The sequence below is a fragment of the Cavia porcellus genome, unplaced genomic scaffold (genome assembly GCF_034190915.1).
Source record: "Cavia porcellus strain 051 isolate PalLab524CR breed Dunkin Hartley unplaced genomic scaffold, mCavPor4.1 scaffold_9, whole genome shotgun sequence".
Classification (NCBI taxonomy): domain Eukaryota; kingdom Metazoa; phylum Chordata; class Mammalia; order Rodentia; family Caviidae; genus Cavia; species Cavia porcellus.
Window position 1 is genome coordinate 38854467 of NW_026947492.1, and position 22734 is coordinate 38877200.

At 36.5% G+C, this 22734-nt stretch overlaps 1 protein-coding gene and 1 pseudogene across 1 annotated transcript in view; both read left to right on the forward strand.

Moving 5' to 3' along the window:
- Maml2 (mastermind like transcriptional coactivator 2) overlaps positions 1 to 22734 on the forward strand; it is a 336157-nt gene that overhangs the window by 26208 nt on the left and 287215 nt on the right. The gene's annotated exons all lie outside the window — the stretch shown is intronic.
- Positions 1 to 22734, forward strand: part of LOC134477668 (large ribosomal subunit protein eL21-like) — a 134801-nt pseudogene that overhangs the window by 21007 nt on the left and 91060 nt on the right.

Genomic DNA, 22734 nt, shown 5'->3' on the forward strand with positions numbered 1-22734 from the left:
ATTCCCAGGAAACATTACCTTTTCTTTCTTTACCAATTCTCTAAATTAATTAAGTGAAACCATCTTATATTTTTCTTAAAATACATTTACAACTTCTAAAGTTTCAGCTCTCAAACATTACTAGGTATGCTAGTCATGGGGAAAATGCTAAAATACTGCACTCCACCTGTAGAAGTTCTAGGTTAGGAGATCTGGATAGGAATCCCTACAAGAAGTTTCTAAGCCACATGTAGAGAGCCCAGCTTTAGGATGACTCTGTTTGAGGAGCTATAAAGCCACCTTGGTTTGAAAATTTTAGGTAGCTGTGCAGGTTAGAGTTGAAACACATTCTTTTTGCTTTAAAGACAACAGCCCTATAAAATTGCAAGGCTTACCATGCTCCTGGTGGCTTCTGGGTGTTTTAGAAGGCACCAAAAAAAGAGACTTGCAAAGATGTGTCTTCCATTCTATGGAAATTGTCAGCTTCATTTGTGACCCAACCGGAAAGATTGCCTGCTTTCTATAGGTGCCATTTTAGAATGCAAGCAGGAACAGGGCACCCAGGAATATGTGGAATGCAGGTCTGAAGTTGAAGGACAAGTAAACCAGAGGGTTGGGAAGATAATGAATAGCAAGACACTAAGTGCTTAACTCTTCAGTCATTGGGAATGTCTACAGGTTATGAAGAAGCAGAGAAAGAGTTGAACTGTCTGACCTATAAGCTGCTGGATCAAGTCCATCTCCACGTCACAGTCTGAATGCCCTGTCCGGGGCCTACCCTTGCCTCTTACAGGGCCCTACCCATCCTTCTAAGAAGACTTCTACTTTTATTCTTTCTGTGAGCCCCTTTCCCAAAGAGAAGAGTCCAGGTGATTGAAATTAGATCAGGGACCTCATATTATAGATCTGAGAAGTTTCCTAATACCTACTATATGCAGGCAGAAGCTCTACAGTTGACACTCTGTTTTGAGGACAAGTTCTTAATTTTCTTGTATTGTGGAACAAAAGCCGAGTCCCTCACATCAGCTTCTGAATTCAGAGTGCTGACTGTGTTGCCTTCTGATCCATAGTCTGGATCCCAACTGGCTGGGATGGAGCCCTGCCAACTCCTGCCACTCCCATGGCAACTTCTGTGCACCCATTTGAGACAAGGCTGTTTCTGCAGCAAATGTGTATTCTGGATACAAAATGAGTCTATGTTATCTTCTAAACTGAATAATGGAACAGTAGGTGACTTATGGCAGGAATTTGGGAAGCATCTTGGAAAGGGATTCAAAGGTTGAAATATTCTGCCCATTGCCCAGTTCCCTGTGTTGTAGGTTATCTTAGCAGGAGTTGAAACAAAAAAAAAAAAAAAAAAAAAAAAAAAAGAGGCAGTAATGCCCCTGTGTAACATGGTTATTGTACCATGTAGATATGGCACTGGTCACCAACCCACAGGAAGGATGTTGTTATTGTCTAGGAGAGGGTGAGGCCTCATGAAAAAATCTGTGGTATGAGGAAATATTAAACAAGTTGGTTTTGTTCTTATTAGGAAGGGGGATGGATATCAAGATGACTTAAAATCCTTCCACTCAGAGTTACAGAAGCTGTCTTTGAAACACTCCAAAATGACTGACAGCGCATGGCCTACCAGAGCACAGCCTCATAAGCAGCAGCTGTGGGGTCCAGCTGGTGGGCACCAGCTAAGAGGTCACCTTTGATATTTGTCTTTTAAAAAAATAATCATTTGCCGTCTTTAAATCTCATCAGCTAAGTTAAGAAAGCTCAAGTTAAGCAAGATTTCTGCAGAACTAGCATGAAAGACCATCAAAATTTCCCTTTCCTGAAAAAGTTACGTTAGAGTGCCTGAAAAATTTCCACTTTCTCTTTCCGTGTCCCACCTTCTCATAGAAATCCTGCTATAGGAAGAAAATAAATTTAAAAAATAGAACATCAATGAATTACTAATGCTCTTAATCCAATTTCATGGTGTGTAAATAAATAATCAGTTTTACTTGGCGTCAAAACCACCTGGAATACTTGCTTCTTAATGTACAGATTCTAGGGTATTATCTCAAGCCTACAAATATACCCCTATTTTCTGATGTTAGGCTCTAGTATCTACATTTTTAGTAAAATACAAAAACCTACATGAAGCCAAATACCTTTCTTTTCCCTTTATCCTCCCCATTAATATAGCCCAAATAACTTGATCGCTTTCTAAAAGCACCTTTTACAATATATAGTATTCTGTAAATATTTATGGAACGGATGGATGAACTAGAGGCTGGTAGGAGTTGTTTAGAAGGACGGCTTTTCCATTAAATAATAGCAGAAACCTGTATCAGCAGGGAGATGTCTTTAATACAAGGAAAGCAGCCTAAAAAAGAGGAAGGAAGAAGTCAGTTTGAAGAATGGGGCAATTTCTGGGAGGCGAGGGTAGGTGGGCACTGAAATGAAGACTTTGTGTGATGAGAACATGTGGTGGGACTTAGCAGATGAGGAACAGAGGGTAACAGGAAATGCAGTGAAGCCCTGGGTAGGGCAGTGGCTCTAAAGTTCCAGAGAGTCTCAAAGGCACCTGGAGAGCTTGCTTGTTACAACACTGACTGCTATAGCCCGTGCATGCTAATCCTGTGCTGGGGCAAAAGGATTTGCATTTCTAACAGCTTCTTTGGTAGATGCTGATGCTTGATGCTTGGTGACTCTCTTCGGCTACTGGACTCTGAAGTCAAATAAATGGAGTTATGAACCCTATCTCTGCAATTGGCTAGTGTGGTATCTTAGCATTTACCTGACCTCTATACTTTTTTGTATGTTTGCTTGCTTGCTTGTTTGTTTTTATTTTAAAGAGATTAAGATAAAAGAAGACAGAATAAAGCAGATCAGAACAGAACAATGTGAGCAACACCGTACTTCACCACAAAAAACCCAATATAACAGTAGCTACCATAATGTCTCACTTTTTGAAATAGTTGAGGATACCTTCACATACATAACAAAATAGTATAAAACCATTCAAGAGAATGAAAGTATTACAGGGCATTCAGGGCCAAATAACAGAAAATGAACAATGGCTACTATATTATCTAATTTACCATAGAAAATTTGTTTGTACTATCACACATATTGAAATCCAATAAGACACAACATGATAGAACCAATGGAAATAGAAGAACAAAAGCATGGTAGGACTTAAAAGCAAGATGATAATAAATCGGCAATGGCTGTCATAATGTCTTGTTTTCTTCAAAACAGTTGTTCATACCATCACACACAATAAAATCAAGCAAAACAGAATATAATCATTCCAACTAATGAATGAAAACATTATAAGGCTTCAAAGCAATGTAATGGGGAATCATGATTACCATAAAACCTTATGTACTCTTACCATTTCTTACACTAGGGAGACTATGTGGTATTTATACACATGAGTTTGATTTATTTTGTTTATGAGTATGGTCTTAAGTTGTGTCCATTTATTTATACATATCTCAATGTGATCATTCTTTATGGCTGAGTAGTACTCCATTGTATAAAATACCACATCTTTTTTATCCATTCCTCAGTTGATGGACACTTAGGTTGTTTCCAAGATATGGCTATTACAAATTGTGCTGCTATAAACATGGGTGCATATATATCACTGCAGTATGATGTTTTAAGTTCTTCTGGGAATATGCCTAGAAGTGAAAGAGCTGGGTCAAATGGGACTTCCAGTCCCAGCTTTTTGAGGAATCTCCAGACTGACCTCCACAGTGGTGGCACCAGTCTACACTACCACCAACAGTGCAGGAGAGTTCCTTTTTTCCCATAGCCTGTCCAGCATTTGTTGTTGATAGTTTTCTTGATCCTGGCCATTCTTTCAGGAGTGAGATGGAATCTCAGTGTTGTTTTAAGTTGCATTTGTCTAATGACTAATGATGATGAACATTTTTTCATGTATTTATTTGCCATTTGTATTTCTTCATCTGAGAACTGTGTATTCATCTCAGATGCCCATTTTTGGATTGGGTTTTTGAATTTTGGGGGTCTGATTTTTTTAAATTCTTTATATGTTTTAGACAGAAGTCTTTTGTCTGTGGGATAGTTCACTAAGATTTTTTCCCAGTTTGTGGATTTTCTTTTCTTTATGCTGGAGATTTCTTTTGACATGCATAAACTTTTTAACAAGAGGTTATTCCAGTTATTGATTCTTGGAAGTATTTCCTGGGTGGTTTGATTCCTGTTCATGAATTCTCTACCTATCCCTATGTGTTCAAGATTTTTACCTAATTTGTCTTCCAACAGATTTAGTGTTCCTGTTTTAATATTTCAGATCTTTGATCCATTTAGATTTTAGTTTAGTATATGGTAATAGGCATGGATCTACTTTTAATTTTCAGCATATTGAGAGCCAGTTTTTCCAGCACCATTTATTAAAGAGACTGTCATTCTTCCAGTGAACATATTTGGCCCCTTTATCAAAGATAAAGTAGTTGAGTGTGTTTGTAGTTGTGGTTGTGTCTTCTAAACTATTCCATTGATCTTCAGATCTGTTTTTATTCCGGTACCGTGTTGATTTTATTACAGTAGCTTTGTAGTATAACTTCAAGCCATGGATTGTGATGTCTCCTGCCTTGCCTTTGCTGCTTAGAATTGCCTTTGCTATTCTAGTGACCTCTATACTGTGGTTTCCTTCACATGTAAAAGAGGGCTAAAGGCAGCTAGACAGTTGTGCTTCTTACTGAGTTGATGCATCTTAGGTATTTAGCATACACCAACACACTGAAGCATTTCCTTAACAATTATTACTTTCTCGGGTGCTACACCTCTTACCTTTTGGGGAAGTAGAAATTATAGTTATTCTGATGAAAGAAGAGAAATGATTCCATGTAGCTAGAATAAAATTCAATAACCAGAAGGGCTAATTCAGATTCTAATGCAATTAATATATTTATTTTTAGGTAAGAAAATAACACCAACTACCTGAAATTAGTTCTAATATGAAAACTCTCTAAGGTTAACTTTTGTAACAGGTAGATAGCTTGACTGGAGATGGACTGGAGATGGATGGTAAGAATTGTGTAGCATTGTGAATGTGCTTAATATCACAGATCATATACTTAGAAATAGTTAAAATGGAAAATTTTATGTTACATGTATTTACCACAGAATAGTCCAGATACCACATTCAGTTCTCTTTCTCATGTTTCCTGCAGAGAAATTCATTTTAGCATCTGATTTTTCAAAGTAGCCTATTTAGTTTGAAGAGTGACTAAACCCATGTTGTATGTCTCCTGGGTGAGCTCCCCAGGCTTGCTGCTGGGACATGAATTCATTGTGAAGATGAATCCAGTGTTTTAAGTTCTGTAATGCTGAACTGGAATCAGCTTTCATACACAAAAGCCTATCTTTTTGGATTCTCATTGGGCGATTCAAAAAGAAAATGCCCTAAGAACTTTGCTTGTGACAGTTTGTCTTTTGCCTTGGACTTTTCCTTTGTGAGATGATGAACTTGATTGAGAAATATGGGACATTTGCTCGCTCTAGTTGCTTGGACCTTTTTGTGGTGTTGATACCTTTCTTATTATGGTTATATATTACATTGGCAAGGAAGAAAACCTTTGTTCTTAAAATCAAATAGTACACCAATGGAAAGAAAATCACTTAATCAAAAGCACAAAAAGGATCTGGGGAAAAATCATTTGAAAAGCAAATTGAGGCAACTTTTTCAGTTGTCCAGCTCAGTGAAATTCAGTCTCACAAAGGTGCCTATGTATTCTAAAAGCTTGTAAGCAAACTGTGTAACATGGCATGTCACTTCCCTTAGCACCATTTCTAAATATAGTGCAGTGTTTTGAACTTCAGTTGGGACCCTAGAAAATCAAGACTTCTTTGCTGAGCTCATCTATGAGAATCCCACCTGGGTACCACATTGTCTAGCAATATGCAGCACCAACCTCATGCTACCACTGCTAACTTCTTTGTGGGTCAAATGTTGTAGATTGTGCATTGATATTTTGGGACTAGCACCACTGATATTTACAGATATATGTTGAATATATTCTATGAATCACAACTTGACTTTATAAGATACTTTGCAGAAATATCTTAGAAATTAATCTAAGGACATTTAATGATTCACATAAAAAGAATTAAAGTCAGTGATGACTGTCTAAGCTTCTTCTGTTTTTCCTACATCTCTGATTCTTTTTTGTTTCCTTCATTATTCTGCTGCATGCTAGGAGTGGACTTCTATGATTTCTCAAACTCCTAGTCAATGTAAGCGTAGCATAGCATAGTAGAGTGGTAAAAAGCCATCTGGACCTGACTTTGAGTTTAAGCCCTGCTTGTCAACATGAACTGCTGAATAAATCACCTAACCTCTTTGAGTTACATTGCTCTTCTACATAAAAATTAAATGCTAACCCATACAGGATTATTATAAGAATTAAATGAGGTTATATCTGTAAAATACGTAATTTAATGCCCAGAGATATTTGGGACTCCTTAAATGTTAGCCATCACTATTGATATATGTTTGTTAAACAATGTATTGTTACTTTTCTGATATATAGCTAATATATACATCTATATTTGCATAAGTGATATCGTAAAATGTGTAAAAATTTAAGTCTCATGCATAGCAAGTTGTAGCATAGAAAGTAATTTAGCGTCTGAACCTTAAAACATCCCTGTTAGAAGAGCTAAATATTTTTCCTTCTTAACACATGAGAAAACAGACTCAGAAAGGTACAGTGGCTTGATTTGGATTAATTTGGACAGAGCGGAGGGTCAAATTAATGTATTTATAGTCAACTGCTTACTACGGCATATGAAAAAGTGTGTTATGATTTATTGATACAATAATATTGCCAACCTAATGCCTAGGGAGCAAAGGCTTGCATGCTTCTTACTTTAATAATTTGCTTATTAAAAAAACCATACAACAACACTTGCTTTGTAAACATGGTTGGAATGTCTATATTTCTTCAATTTACTGGACATTTTCAATTCATGTGCAACAATATGATAACTTGAAAGATGATTCAAGGGGATTCCATGCTTCTGGCAGCTTTAGGACACAGTAGGGTAAAATCTGTCTTTCTACATCCTCCCCAAGGTAATAATGTTGATGAAATTGTATAAACCCTAGCATATTCTTAAGCACAATAAATCTAAAAGGTTGTTTCAATATTTTACCCTTTTAATTGACTCTGACTTTCCATACACTGATTTTTAAATGACTTTAACAGAACAATAATGGTTGAGGCTATTTTCTAGAGCAACCTCTATGCATATTGGTTCAGAATTTCCTTTTGGACATGATTATAGCATAAATAGAATCTTTGATATGACTTTTTTATTCCATATATGACTTTAGTTTTTAAAAGAACAAGAAGCTCTTCCTATCTGTATGTCATCATCTAAAATTTGGAAACTTAGGAGTCTTGAAAATCTTCCATTTGAAAGGTAGACTATCATAGTAGTTAATATCTTGGATATTAGAAATTACATTCTACCATTTATTGAGAGAATTGAAGGAAATTAATTCTCAAACCTTAATACCCCCTTTATCAAATGGTGATATTGTGTAATCTGCCTAACAGAGACGATGGGAAGATTAAATGAGAAGATGTAGGTATGATGTCCAGTGTTATCATCATTGTCATCATCCATAATGACTTAGTAATTTTGAAAGGAATTTGAATGTAACTCTCTGTATGGATTTCATGGTTGTAAGAATGAAGTGATAGTAACCATGAGTAGAACAATGCATTGTGAACTTAAATCATGCAGTTACTAGAATCTACTAAATCACATGCATAGGGTTAAACTGGCTTCTGACTGTGAATACATTGTCAAGCACTCCACACTAAAATGCAGTCGCATTCCAAATCTTAAAGTGATGTCAGGCATATTGGATTACTCATTTTGGTGGGAATTCGTTTCTTCCAAAACCCCATAATATTCATGAATAACCTACGAGACATACTAATGAAGACACTGCAAACTAACACTACCAAGGGCATTTGATGCTCTTCCTCTTTTAGTTCGATGCTCTGTTGAATTTAACCAAAGAATTGCTATGTTTTATTTCATTCAGTGAATTATTTTGTGTTGCACCTTTTTATATTTGGATAGGAGTACAGAAAGTAGAAAGTATGTAAAACAAATGTGCTTCACTGTATATATAAAGGAAAAATTCATTTATTTAATAAATGTTTGATCAATATCCAGGAATGTATAGTACATTAAGTTACATACATGGTCTCTGACTTCAGGATTTTATATTCTAATATAGAAATGAATTAAAAGCAAGCAAATAAACATTTAAAAGAACACTTTTTTTTTTTTTTTTTTGTACCAGGAATCAAACGCACGACCTTCTGCTTGCTAGGCAGGTGCTTAAACCACTGAGCTAAATCCCCAGACTCTAAAAGAACACTGGCAAGAGTTTTTTGTCTGTTGGTTTGGTTTGGTTTGGTTTGGTTTTGGTTTTGATTTTGGTTTCTTGAGTTATGAGACATAAAGGAGTAGGAATTGGCCATGGAAATAATTTTGAGAAATATATTCTGAGACAGTACAACAATTCTAACCCATACCTCTATTGTTTTTTTTTTTTTTTTTCATTTTAGCTTAGTATGGTATGTCTAAAGTAAAATTTTTTACCGATAAAAATTAAAACACAGATTGTGGGTTCTAGGAAATGATTAGATAATAGAGAATAAAACATAATCACGCATGTAGTAAGTAAAAGTTAATGCCCAACTTTTAGAGTAATACCATAATTATTTAAATTGTCACTAGAATGGATTTTGGAAGTTAATATTTAAACACAAGTAGAATCTTAAATGACATAGCAGCCACCTCCATGCATGTTAAAAAGGTTTCAGTTACACTTTAGGATTCTGTTGAACCCACCCAGATTTGGGATATTAATAAATATTTCTCTGTAATTATTTATATATTTTGTCATTATCATTTTACATTTTTTATTACATGAACTAACTACCTAGGTTTTAGGTACGCTGCGATGAAATCTCCTCTTAAATTACTAATTGTAATGCTAAGATTGAGTGATCCCAAATGTAATATATAGCTTTGTATAAATTCTGAGTCTAGAATTGTGAAGAAGCCAAAATCCTCATTAACCGTGTGCAGGCTTTTACCATAATTCCAGAGTACCACAATCAACATTCAAGATCACACAAAGTTAGGTTCTCTTACGTACCCCTTCCCCAGTAAAGGTGTCTTACCAACCATCATATACCATTTATTACCTTTGGCTGGTATTAGCTTTGCAGTTCTGCTCCTGAACACTCATGCACCATCAGTAGACAGAAAATCAAATCAACACACAAGGAGAGATTATCACTGGAAGAAACTACAAAAACCCAGACATGTCTTTTGAGAGGAGACTGCCACTCTGAGGGTGTTATTTGAATCTGAAAAGACTGTCATAAAGCAAACGGTGCTGCTTTAATCTGTTACAGAGGCTGCCACTCTGCTTACTGTTAAGCAGCCTTTACTCATGAGCAGTATGATCATTTTCTTGGAGAAAGCACCTAAGGTTTGAAAGCAGTTCCAATTCCATTGCAAGAATGTTACAGCTATAGCTTTAATACAGCACCCCACACACGCACCGCTTCAGGGAGCCCCTGGGCTCGATGTGAATGGGAGTTTTGTATGAAGGTTGTGGTTGCGCCAGGGCCACTTGGTAATCAGGGAAGCAAGACACATTAATCCTTAAGGAATATACTTTACACGCAGACCATCCCCTTTCTTTTAAAGTGAAAGTATAACTTCCCTGTGCTCTTGTAGTTACTCCGCCTTTGATCTCATTTTGAGTTTAGCACAGAAAGCAACTTGATCTCCGTTGCTATCTCCTTTCACAAATGATAATTAGCATGGTTCTAGGAGGCTGGCTACAATGATATCCTTTGCTGCTAGAAAATGGGGAGTGGGAGTGGGGCGAGGAGTGATTGTTTGCTGTGTTGGTGACTGTGATGTTGCCATGGGAAAGCTCAAGACTTCAGGAGAGTTTGTGTTTTGTTGGGCAAGATGCCAAACTGTTGTGACTTATTACAGCCCTGTGAGCGAGCCTACTCAACAGGGTCTTACGTAGCAACTCAAAGAGCAGGATCACTTCAATCAGAAAAAGACAGAGGATTGCATATTCACATTATGTTTTATTTCAGCTTGGAAATGATTAAAAAAAAAACATTTTGGTAGTCTCTGGGTTTGGTCTTTTAACTTTGGAGGAAAACCAAGTCAGTTCTCCATGCTCACTCCAACTAAGAAGCAAAACAAAAATGTTTCTGCTTTACATATGAAGAACTCTCTTGCAAAGAATGGTGTGTTCTCACATAACCGCTTCACCCAAAAATGGTTTTAAACGGTAGTTCATCTTAACTCAATCTGGAGAAAATTATGATTTTACAGGTTAAATCAAGCTAGCATGAGGAAAAAGCATATTAGAAAGGTGTTTTTAAAGTTCAGTCTCCAGACATCCTGTGGCCTCATGTTTCTGAGCGACACAGCCATTTGTACCCATATTACCCAGCCCAGACTAAGGTTCAGTGTCCAACTTTGCTGAAGCCAAGGAGTTTTGTAAGAGTTTTACATGAAAATTGAATATCTCTATCCACACAAAGGAAAATACTGGCGCTCTGTGAGCTATTTTACTCTTTCAAGTCACAAAGGGAGCTAGCTCTAGGGTCCCCTCCCCCACTTTTATTTGCAGTAGTCAACACAGCTCTAATTATCTAGGAAGATGCCAGGTCTCCATTTCATTTTGTGCTGTGTAGACATTGCCTAGAACTTCCCTTGGAGCCAAGTGTTTTCAAGCTTTTTGATCCATTCCAGGGAACTCTTGGAAGAGGAGAGAAGAACTTCATAATTTCCATTTTTAGCCTAAAATAGATGTCAACATGTTAACTCTTCTTCCTTTGATATTGTGGGCCTGAGCTGTTGCAGTGATCACAAAGGCACAGTTCAAGTGCTTCTTCTTTTTTTTTTCTTTCCAGAATGTATTTTCATTGACACATCTGTAGGGACAAAAAAAGTGTGTGTGTGTGTGTGTGTGTGTGTGTGTGTGTGTGTGTGTGTGAGTGTGTGTGTATCAGATAAAAGAAGTAACTATGTGTTGCATCATAACATGATGAAAGGTATGTTTCACATTCTAAAATGCTAGGGTGAGAATTTCATATAATTAACTTTAGGTTCATTTTCTAATAGTGTTTTTACTTTATCTTTTGGAAGCACTTCTCACAATGTTTATGGTTGGGTTTGTTACATTGCAGTTTTGTTTGGTTGCCAGCTTAGCTATTGATTTTCACCCAATTTGACCTTAGGAGGAAATATTTTACAGAGAAAAAGGCATTTTCACCTGCCTTAATTTTCATTTACCATATTTCTGAGTTCTGGTAACATTCAGAATAATCACACAAGTTGTGGAAATATTTTTGTAATATAGAAAAAGCTCCCTTTATGAACTTGATGACTTGAGAAATAACATGCAGATATCTAGAACTTTGGGAGTTAAACAATTGACAAATAATCTCTTCAAAATTTTTCCACTTAGTATGGTTTTACACATATTTTAATATAGGACAAATTTTGTCCCTTCATATTGTTATTTAAATAGACTGCAGTACAGCAGTATAGGGTCCTCGTAAAATAGAGTAGAAAATATAGAGAATTCCCATATTCCACCTCCCCCTCCACCTATGGAGCCTCCTCCAACATCAGTATCCTTCACCAAAGTGGTATATTTGCTGTTATCATTGATCCTGTGATGCCACATTATCACCCAGCATCTGTGGTTTCCATTAGGGTTCAGTCCTGGTTTTGTACATTCTGTGAGTTTTGACAAATATGTAATAACCTACAGCCACCATTATGGTATCACGTGTAGTACTTTCACTGCCCTAAAAATTCTCTGTGCCTTTTCATTTTTTCCTCCCTTCTAATTTCTGGGAATTGCTGATGCTTTTATTGTCACACTATTATTTTAAAATATAATGGGTTTAATTTAAGAATGTTACACCAAAATTTGAAAATTACTTACAAGTGGATAAAAGTTGGTTTTTGTTTTTGGTCTCAGAACTCTGCTTTGTATTGAAGTTTTTACAAGTGGTGCAGCTGTAATTCCTTCTCTATAAATGAGACTTTCTTGACCTAATAATTCCATTTCAGAATGTTTTTTCAGTCAGTGGAATTATGACTTTCCACACTTTGAAATTTTCAAAAAAGTAATTGAGTCAGTAGGCTAGAAGCATAATGAAATAATGAAACATACCAGCACAACACACCAGAACCCCATTCAGTTTCTTTTTTGTTTAGTGATCTTTCATCCTAGATGGAACTGTGTCTTCCTTTCTAAGTCTGTACTGACCATGTTTAACAACCTGTGTTAATTACTGTGTTAAATGTATTTAAACTGGCTTATTATCCACTTGCTATCCTCTATTCTTTTGTCAGTTTAATTTCTTCAGTGAAACTCTTTTTGTACCAAGTTCCTGCTTATTATCTTTAAATGGTCCTCCCTGTCTATGCCTAAAACTCTAAATCTTCTCACCAACCCTGACTTCTGTGGACCTAGTGTCGGGACTACACTAGACTTTTTACTGGAAACTTGACTAAGACAGAAGTCAGCTGGACTTTTCATTTGTGAGTGAGAGAGTAATTCTGGTCTCAGCATTTGAACACTGTGAACAAGGGAGCCTTGAGCTGTAATTCAAAGGATGAGTTGGGCAAATTTGAGCATTAAAGATTCAGTGGCCCTGAATTGGAGGAGGAGGAGTTGCTCAAATCAGTGAGGGTTAAGGATGGTCTGGGTCCTGGAGCCCATGTCCTCTTAAACAGTGTGCTATTTCCTAATAAGATTGGTTGACCCGAAACAGTAGTTTTTCAGATTATTGTTCTTTTTAATTTTTTCAGATATTCTGGACAGAATCAAGCATAGTAAGAAATGTGTCAGCTCCACCAGCTAGGGTGAACCCAAGAGTCACGTGGAGGTGCTCCAGCCTTCTGTACAAAGCAAAGATAGGGCAACGCACCTAACCTTTAGTCTATCCATGTCTCAGTAGGATTCATGTTTTCTTATGTGTTCTTACAGGACATTAATTTTTTGTGTGTGTTTGACCTATTTTGTCCGTAGATTGAACATCTAGTCATCATTGTGAAAATGTACTCTAGTCAGTGAAATAGTTCAAAAGAGGAAAGGAAATTAGATCTCTTTACTTTCTTTTTTTTGGGGGGAGGGGGTGACAGGGATTGAACTCACAACCTCGCATTTGCCAAGCAGGCACTTATACCACTGAGCTAAACCTCCAGCCTAGATCTCTTTGCTTTCAAGTACAAAATTTTAGATGGGTCACACTGGAATTGTTAAAAGAACTGTCTCAGCTTTTCTTTTTTCATTCATATATAGTCAGAACTCATGGGAAATTTATTCTTTCACTCTTATTCTATGACCCATTCCATAGGGAAAATATTGTATTTCTTTACAGAAACTACTATAATTCTAGCAGAGTTAGCAAAGAAAAGGGACTCAATCACACTTTAAGATTACATGATAATTTTGACATGAATGCAGTTTTTGTGTTGGTAAATTATGTGGTACTTCTATGAAGTTAATGAATACACCACCATTGGGGGAAATAATTCAGGATGCCTGAACAAGAAACCTTATCTCTTGCAGACTATGTGAACTATCTGTTTCATTTTCTATGAGAGTATTCAAAAATATTGGTAGCAGAATTCCAAAATTACAGGAATAGTCAATGTTGACTGGAGTTTTCATTTTTTAAAATGGGCTCTTGAATAAACTGTAAATTGAAAGATCCCCTTTAAAAAGTATTTTTCCAATATCTTTCAAGAGCTATAAGATTATCTATGCTCTTTGTCTCAGAAATTTCCTTACTGGAAATCTCTTGGAGGAAAGAATCGAACATATGGAAAAAATGGTATGTGTGAAAGTAATCATAAACATTGTAGGGTTGGTAATAGTAATATAATAGCCTTTGGTATGATCCATATACACAACAGGAAAAGAACCAGCTGAGTCCCATCTGTGTAAAATATGAACATCCATAAAGAGTAATTCATATAAATTATAATGAAATTTATACAAATTAAAATTGTGTGTATCTCTGTGTTACTCTCTGGTTACACGCAGCAAATACAGGCTTTGGCAGATCAAAGAAAGAAGTTGTTACAAGAACATAAAATCTTGGTATAGTCTGAATAAGCAAATCTAGAGGCAAGTAATCAGGGCAACTCTCAGACTTCTGGTAGCAAAACTTGGAAAGTCCTGTCCCCAGGGCCTGATGTTCAGAGAAAAAGGCTCCAACTGACTTCTGCCAGGTGTCATTCTCCCCAGCTGCTAAAGGGTTAGAGTTCCTGTGGTCTGTCTTGGATCATTTGCCCACTTTGTGACCAGAGTACTTTGATTGACAGCTCATCCAGCCCACCGATGAAAGGAGGGGTCTTTCTCAGGGGATAAAGGGTATACTGTTCGCATAGAAGGAAAGAATGGATGCTGAGCAGGGCAAAACAACAGATGTACAATATATAGTGGAATTTATTTTTCTCTCTTTGTAATCCAAAGAAAGTCATTTTGCATAAAGACAACAATATTCCCTGTTGCATTACCATGGCAGACAACACTGTATGAAGTGACAGTATAAAAACAATGTTTCGCCTTTAAGTAGAAATATCTTAATAAATTAAAATACCTACTTTTGCATAAGGTCCAATGTAAACAAAGTGGTTTTTGAGCTCAAATAAATGCTAAAAGGTATAAAGAACAAGGTTGCAATAGTTCCTCCATGTCTATGTTGTAGCAAACAAGCAACTGCTAAGTTATAGACATTGGCAGGTGATAATAGCTGCAAAATTTGTGAATTATGCTTCAATTTAGATTTTGTTTGCCTGTGCTATTAATTTATAAAAGTAAGTGTCAGCACCTGAATGTATTATCTCAGTATAAATGCAAGAAGCACAATTCATAAGGTGGTTGGTTAATTTTCCTAGCTTTTGATTTATTCACATACCTCCAACCATGGCATGTACATTTTAAATTAATTTAGAGCAGTTAAAAGATATATCATATAGGAATAAGTTAATATATGTATAGCCTTGTGAACAAGTCTATAGTGCTGTTAATATATGTATAGCCTTGTTAACAAGTTCACAGTAATGTTATACAGCAGATCGCCACTGATGGCACCTAGACATCAATCTAGCTGTGAAATTCTGGGTAAATGTGAGGAACATGTCTAAGCTGTGTTCCCACCACAGGCAGGACAGCAAAATATATTTTCTCATGTGAATTAGTTATGGAGCACCCACAGAACCACAGGAGAGTCATTCCACCTTGAACACAAGTCCCTGCACTGTAATTGACTGGTGTAACCAGGATGTGTGTGTGGAATTGCTCTGCTCTAGAATCTAACTAGTGACCCCAGGGTGAGTTGGACTGTGGTGAGGCAAGATGGGAACAGGGGTGTATATGGGAAGGCCCTCATTCTCCAGTTATATACTTAGTGAATCTTCTAAATTCTGTGTCTTGTAAGTCTCACTTGCCTCACCGTGACCCCAATTCTGGTAACAGAAAAATTGGACATATACAAAGACTCAGAGTTTTTACTTTCTAGGACGAAGGGAATGATTATAGACTGATAAGTATCTGGATTTGTGTATACATAATTTTTTGCCTGACAAATATAAGAATATATAAAACTTAGTGCTTGGGATGCTCAGTCAACTGATTTTAAATTTGTTTACATCAAGGGATTCATTTAAAACCATGAAGTCACTTGTGATAAACAAGAATTAGCATTAATTGTTTATTTTTAACCAGGAGTGAGGCTATACTTTACCCTCAGGCTAACTGTTCACACTGTACAGATGAGAAGATTGAGGCATAAAAGTTTATATGATATTTCCAAGATGCTAAAGACAATTTCACATCCAATTACTAATACAAAAATCTGATTCCAAAGGTCATGCTCCTGCCGGGTGTTATGCTAGCATCATCCGGGCCCTTACCCAGTTATTCCCATTCCCCATTCACCTCCTGCCCACTGCCTGAGGTCTCTGAGGTCATTCGTTCACTCCCATGATGTCACCTTTCTTCCAGCACCTTATTTTCCTTTGGCTAACTTCCCTTCCAGCTCTTTCCACTATGTACACTGAAGACTTTTCCATTGTAAACAAGCTTCCGTTGTAAATGCATCCTCTGTAAATAGATACTTCCTCTTGTAAATGCATATAATATGCTTCCTTCAATGAAATGTGAGTCTCCCCTAAGAATATTTCTTCCCTCATTCTTCTCAGGTCACAATAGGGAAGTGTGGCAGAGCTCAAAACAGAATGAGACAGTGAGTCCCCAATTTTCTCTCCAAACTTGCCCTTCCCCTCTGAACTTTTCGCCATCCAGCTTTATTGTCATTGTCATTGTCTTCTGTCTATATTCAGGTCACTTTCATGCTTTCACAGATTGCCTTGGCTTCCCATCTCCCCAGCTCCTGCCATCACCCCAGCAGATCCACATTCCTGAAGTAAGGACTTCTGAAAATCTAGCATAGGTTTCATGGTCCCTCGTTGGTGTTTCTCTCAGTTCTACCAAGAACCGACTCTTTTGGACCCCACCGTGACCTCCTCATCACATTGGACTGTCCTACCTGTAAAATGCCCACTCAGCTGTTGCACGGTCTCTCCTCAGCTTCCACCTTTCTCCCTTCCTCACTCTCTGTCTCTTGATTTTCCTTTTGCAGCCTAAGCTGTCTTATCTGCTCCAGTTTCTTACTCTCTTAACCTGTTTGACTTTAATTCCTGGTGCACCTAAATGGAACCTCATGGTTGGCAGTGGAATTACTCTCACCAGTACTTTTAATTCTCTGACTTGGTATCTCTTTTCTCCATTGTTTTGATTCTCATTCCCCAGAAGTACTTTGACTATTTAAGTACAAGTAGTGTGCTCAGTCAGTGACCCTGGAAATTATACATAAAGGCACTGGAAGTGAGATGAAGAAAAAGAGAGGCTGCCATGGTGATGTTATACAGCAGATCGATCGCCACTGATGGCACCTAGACATCACTCCAGCTGTGAAATTCTGGGGAAATGTGAGGAACACGTCTAAGCTGCGTTCCCACCACAGGCAGGACAGCAAAGGGATGTATCTACCATCATTTATGAGTCATTAGAGGGACACATTCTTACTAACATCTTCCCTGAGAACTTCTCTAAAGGTCAGTCCTGCTCACACAGCTGGAGAAAGCCAAGGCAGAATCTGCTTCATTGATGAAGCCGGCAAACCTACCCTCATATCACCAGATGGATCCTAAGAGCCGCCTTCTGATTACTGACTGCACTTTTGTGTTAGTACAACTATGTGGTTTCTGATCTGAGCAAGATTCATAAACATATTTCATGATCTATTAACTTGTTTCCCCTTCCGTGTCCCTCAGGACTCAGTGTCAGACAGATTAGGTTCATGTAATACCTCTATCACATTGTAAATTTGAGTGGTACTAACCACCTCTCTGTAAAATCCTTCCCTGTTCTGTAAAATCCAGGTACTGGTACTGATTTGGATTTTGGTTATAAGTCTTTGATGAAACTGTATACATGCACACGCACACGCGCACACACACACACACACACAAGGTCTATGTGTTATAATATATTTATATAATATAAATATATAATCTAGAACAATGCCTAGCAAGAACTCAGCTCCTTATGCATTTAGTTAGCTTCTCTTACATAATTGTAACACTGTTACAAATGGTCTTTCCTGGTAACTCTCAGGAATAAACATATCATCAGCTGCTATCTCCACACTGCTTCCCTCCCTACACCATGTTTATATTCCCCCGAGGCTTTTAAGGAAAGGGATGCTTTTGTTTCCAAGGGCCAACCTCCATCGCATCCCATTCTTACTTCCCCATTTCTCCCACACCTTAATCTTTCCATCTTCAACATTTTTCTGCAAGGAACTTTCTTTCCATGGTTGTAATCACTTGACACATAAGTATTTCATTTTTTACTTCCACCCACTCTGCACATATAAAAGATTTTATTAACTGGAGCAACAGATGCTGTCTTTCAGGACGCACTTGCCAACACGGCTATCAGCGTAGTGGAAAGTCATGCCATTCTCAACACAATCATGTGAATCTAAAATATATTGTATTTCCTAAAGATGAGTTTCTGGGAAGCTGAGGGGAGAATGAGAAGAGGAACAAGAAGGCACACAAGTGATGAGTGAAGGTAGGGAAGGAAGGGAGTGTGATTATAGTATTTAAAAGTCAAGAAAAAGAAAATCTATTACTACAATTGTTATTTTTGCCATGTAAGGTATTTCTGTAGTTTTCTCTTTAGGTAAAGCTCAACATCATTCTCATAACAATATTTTATTTTATTTTATTTTATTTTATTTTATTTTATTTTATTTTATTTTATTTTATTTTATTTTATTTTATTTATCAGGAATCAAACTTTGGATCTTGTGCTTTCCAGGCAGATGCTCATGCCACTGAGATATATCCCCAGTCCCCAAAAATATTTTCCATAAAATGTTTAGACGTTGGGATTTTGCAGGCAAAAAATGGAACTGACAGACTATACATTAAACTTACCATGGGAGTTGCTATCTATACTAAGAAAATACACAGAAATCATCAGTCCCTGTTATAAAATCTGATTTGCCATCAAATCATTCTTTATTCTGAAAATACATATTGAACACTCACTCTGTGAGGCGTATTGTTAGTGCTCTGCTGTGCTGTACAGAGACTATGAAAAGAAGAAAACAGGAAGAGGAAGTTAACCTTAGACTGCCACCAAGCTTGGATAACAAGTCTGTTCGAACTTGGTCTTTCGGCAGACGGTGCTCGTGGCAAGGCAGGGACAGGGATTCTAACTAAGCGGGAATAGATAGGGCATTTTATGACAATTTGGTTTCCAATTTTGAGCACTTGTATAATTTAGCAGTCCTCAAAAATACTTTTAAAAGGGAAAAGTTTTTTTTCAGTTTTTAAAAGACAAATGGTTAATACAGAGAAGATAAATGTTACAAGTGACATTTGTAATAGAATACAGTCTAAAATCAAATAGAATTACAGAGAAATCTTGAATTTTATTCAATATTTCCATTTAGTAGGACTATAATCATTAATTTAAAACTCTTTACTTTATGGTATATAATGTAAGGTAAAACTAATACTTATATAAAGAGGTTAGCAACCATAATTTAAACCCGAAAGTAAATCAGAAAATCTTGTGGTCTCAAATTTGAGTTGGAATTCATTATTTCTTCAGGATAGTACCTCTGCTCACTCTAGCAACTGGGGAACCATGAGCAGCCCCGATTTTTAGATTGTGGTCTCTTACTACTATTTTTCACTAAAACAAAGTGGAGCTTTCTTCTTAGGAGGGCTTTTTGAAGAAATGAGCAACATATATATAGTCATCTTGTGTTCCAGTAAGCAAAAAAGACATCATCAACCAACGATGTCTTATTCAACAGGCACAGAAACCACCGTGAAGGGACACAGCTGAAGATGCAGTGGTTAGATTATCATATGTAATTAAGATTAGCTAAATACACTGAGTACACAAAACATTCATTGTTCTCTAATTATTAATCTGAAAGTTGGCAATTAAAGACACAAGCCAACACATTTGTCTGCTTTTCCTTTAGTGATCATATTTCCAAGTATCCAAACAATCTGGTGGAGGAAAAAGTTCTTCATGGAAGAATTTTAGCTATGAAACTTGGAGGGGGGAATTAGGAAATCAATATTTTGATTCCCTCATGGAATGTACAATTCAGGCAAAGTCATCAGTGAATTAAATTATTAAGTGCAAGGTTGATTTAAAAAAAGTAATATCTATATTAACTGCCGCCATTGAATTTGCTGATCAATCATAGCTCCAAAGAAAACAGAGCAGTATAACGTTGTATGCTTCCTGATATGATATGATATATAGATACGATATGTAATAGAAGTAGCAGTTTATCAAATTTTCTTACAAAGATATTGAACTATCTAATCAAGCATTTAAGGTTAAATTTTACTTCCCAGGCTACATGGAGGTAGAGAAGTATGTTAATGATTCTTTGGTATTTTGTTTGTTTGTTTGTTTTTATCGGTACCAGGGATCGAACTCACAACTGCCTGCTTTCAAGGCTTATGCTGTTGAGCTAAATCCCCAGCCCCTTGTTAATGATTCTTGAGGAAGTGGACTGGTAAATCTGGAGTGTGGAACATTTTACTAGAGAACTGCCCAATTTCTTCAGTAAATCAAAGGCACACGATAAAAATGAGATTGGGTTTAAAGGGGTGGTGTAACTCCAAGCCACAAAACTTAAGATGCATGTAACAAAAGGTTCTGTGAAGACTGCTGAAATTCTCAGTTTAACAAACCAAGTATTAAAAAATTATTTTGAGCCAGTTTGGTGAATTTCAATATGACTATGTTTTGGTGAATTTCAATATGACTTATGTTTCCCTCATTACTCAGGGGCAACTCAGATGTCTTGAGTACTTTCTAAACCACCAACCCAGAGCTCTTCTCTCTTTGCTTATCAAGATGCAGTACAATTAGCAATGCTCACAAGTCTATTTTCCTTAAACATCACTTGGAATTTAACAATAGGTGCCTTACAGATCTTCTCTGTTATTACTCTCACTTTATACTTCTTTGTGAACTTAAGTGATTGAATGTGGTATATTGCAGCTTATGGGCTATAACCCATTAGTTGTTCATGATATCAAATTAGTGAATTACCACTAACATTTTAAAAACTGAGACAGAATAGGAAAAGAAATAAGTGAGTTGCACACAGCAGTATTATGTTCTGAAACTTTTATTTTGTGTGTGTGTATATGTGCTCATATACATGTGTGTACTCAGCGTAATATAAGCTGTAGGGTACAGCAAAAATAAGTTTGAAAGCCACAATTACAAGGAGTATGAAACCTATAAAAAAGATTGTGTTACAGATGAATGATTATAGAAATTTACTTGAATATTAGTACTGGGGTCACTGCTTTATCGTTTTTAATATCCCCACAGAGACTTTCAGTAGCAAAGCAGTGATAATTTTATTTAACCAAAACATAGTTTAATACTCAGTTGGGATTTTATCAAATAATATGGTTGCATATTTAAATTTCTTATGCCTCCAGGTTAAGTAATAAGCTTAAGTAAGTAAGCTTCTGAGGGTGTTGGGATGAAACTTACCAAGTGATACAGATTTACTTCTCAAAGTGTATTTTTTGAGAATTTTTAGGCCGAACATTTTCATATGATATGCATCAGCTCTTGCTTACTGCATACAAAAAACAGTTTGAACTATATTTGGTGTAAATTTGGACTTAAAAATTAATTTTAAAAATTGAAGTTCGTTTCTGTTTCTATATCTAGTGAGGCATTTTAATCCTGTCTTTGTTTTTATTGAAAGTTTATTTACCTGTGGGTTCTCTAATACTCTTTTACCTCTCGTAAAATATCAATGTTTCCAGAAAAACTCTGACCATAGCAAAGTGACTTACCAATAGAAAATAAATTTGAAAATAAAGTTAGTTCCAAACTAAACAATATTTTCAATCACTTCTGATTGTCTCAGTTTTGGTGAAGCTGTGTAAAGTTTAGTGAAACTGGCTCATTTGAATTTCTCTTCTCTTCTCTCTTCTCTTCATGTTGAGGTCATTTCAGTGAATTGGCTCTTCTTAACAAAAGAGCAAAAGTTAACATGTATTCAAATACTTTACTTTCTAGTGGTTAAATGTATGGACACTTTGAATCAGACAATCTGAGTCCCCCAATCCCATGATGTCACTTAATAGTTTTGTGACAAGTAGCAGTTTTATTAGCCTCTCATTTTTTCATCTGTGAAATGTGGGTGATAATAACGTGGACTATATAGTATTGAGGAATTGAGATAGTGTACTTGGAGGATAGAGTATGATCCCTGGGGTATTATAAAATCATCTCTTTGTTTGTTCAAAGCAAGAATCTATTCATATCAAAATCCTTAGGAACTACCTGAGATCAGAATCCCCGTAAGTGTGGAACTTTGCTGACTATATTTTTAAATAAACAATGAGCTTTCTTTAGGAGATTGATTTAGAAGAATGCCATTTCTTTTCTTTGTAACTTTCTACAGCCCTCCTTATCACAACGTATACGAAAGAGCTTATAGTCAAATCTTGATTCTTCAGGTACAACTGATGAAAACAAATACATTTTCACAAAATGATTCCCTCTTTGCCTTCCATTTCGAGATTACCAAAACGTCCTTCCTTTTGACTGGAACCGCCATTTTCCAGTAACTTGCCAAAATGAGGAACACAAAAGAAAAGAGGTGGGAAACCTTGTGTATGTTCTCTAGACCTTTTAGAAAACCTGGGGTTGTTTCTTTGGACACATACATACAAATCTACAAAAAGGATGATATTATAAACATCAAGGAAATGGGTACCTTGCAAAAAGAAATGCCATACAAATGTTACCATGACAAAACTGGAAGAGTCTACAGTGTTACCCAGCATGTGGTTGGCATTATTGTAAACAAGCAAGTGAAGGGCAATATATATGCCAAGAGGATTAATGTGCTTATGGAGCATATTAAGCACTCAAAGAGTCATGATAGCTTCCTGAAACATGTCAAGGAAAATGATAAGAAAAAGAAAGAAGCCATGGCTTGGAATTTAGCTCAGTAGTGTAAGTGCCTGCCTGGCAAGTGTGAGGTCATGAGTTCAATC